The sequence below is a fragment of the Mus caroli genome, chromosome X (genome assembly GCF_900094665.2).
Source record: "Mus caroli chromosome X, CAROLI_EIJ_v1.1, whole genome shotgun sequence".
NCBI lineage: Eukaryota > Metazoa > Chordata > Mammalia > Rodentia > Muridae > Mus > Mus caroli.
Genome location: NC_034589.1, coordinates 87,703,649 through 87,705,265, shown reverse-complemented (window position 1 = coordinate 87,705,265; position 1,617 = coordinate 87,703,649).

The following is a 1,617-nucleotide window of genomic DNA, read 5'->3' as shown; positions in this document are numbered from 1 at the left end:
GTCAGCCGACCCTGCGCTCTAGCTACCCCGGTGCTGGTCCGGCCGGAAGAGCCAGGCAGTAGATCTTATGCTCAGCTGGGAAGAGCCACTTTAGGCTTTACCTAACTGGAAGGGTTGGCAGAAAGTGTATGTATCTTGCTAATAAATACCATTCTTTCCATTTCTTGTACACAAAAGAGAACTGTAATGTTTCAGGAAATATTTTTCCAAACAGAATCTAATTATACTTTCTATTTTTCTTTTTGTGTATGTGTACATGTATGTGTGTGTGTCTGTATGTGTATGTTTGTTTGGCAGGATGGAATTCTTTTCTTTTTGACCACTGTATAAGTACAGTGTACTTCTATCTACCACCAAACTCTAGGAGTAGACATCAACAGGGATATTAGACTCTTACTTGCCCTGCAGTTTTAATTTGAAGACCCCCTTTCATTGAAATATGACATTCATACAAAAAGGTGCTCTCCTAACAATCCAATCACATTCTTGTATGACAGGAACAGAGAAAATGGGAGAATTCGACACATACACATGCTCAGTCATGTAATATGGCACTTCTGTAAGCCATAAGAGCTACTTCTTTGCTGTGCTTACATTTTAAGTGGGGACCAAAGTAAACACGGGTTACACAATCACTAGGTCTATTTATTAAGTTTACAAATGGCACGCCAATAATATTTATAGATTAATATTACTCCAGATGAGACACATGCACCAGTCATAAGATATAAAAACTGAAACTCTCTAGGTAGAACTAAACCTGTGTTTTTATTCAGTTCCTATTTTTTCCTTTGTCCTCATTTTTTTCTGTTTCTGATGTTCTCTGTGTTATGTAAAACTGTTTTTACTTTCTATATCTTGAAGAACGTTAATAAATAAAAGATGTGAAAACCAAATTGCTATTCAAATTCAATTGTTTCCAATTATACCAGCAACTAAACAGAACCCAGCAATTCACAGTTGCTGAGTGTGAAAGCAGCTCAATGTCATTCAGTCTTCTGTAAAAAAAATATATAGAGAGAGGGGAAAGGGAGTAGGGGGAAATTCAGGCTGAAAAACAAGATAACAGCTTAATATTGAAGAGACATGGACTTCAGCAGGCTCTGGAATTCATTGTCAAGATTCCGCATTCTCAGCTCCATTCCCCGTGTCTTCTTTTGCGAGCCACAGGCATTTCTTGCTTTGTATTCACCTTTTGTCTTTCTGTGATCAACTGGCAATGTGCACTATCCTACAATGCATGTTTATTTGAAGACTCATGACAACAGCTATAAATATTTCTCATGTACAGAGGGAGGTAATAAATGACAGGTGAGCTTCAGTGTGAAGAGATTCTGAGCCACCCCTCAAACTCCAGTTTGTTAAAAGTCTTCTTTCTATGGAGACTTTATTTATTTGGTTATTTATTTCTTTTAGTCTGTGTACATGGGGAGGGCAGGTGTGTTATGGCAGAGGGCATCTTTGAGGAAGTAGATCTCTCCTCCCACCTTTTCACAGACTCTGGGGATCAAACTCAGATGGTCAGATTTGCATTCCTGGCTAGCAAGAGCCTTTATCCTCTGAACCCTTTGCCAATGTTTTTTGTTTGTTTGTTTGGTTTTGTTTTTTTGTTTTTTT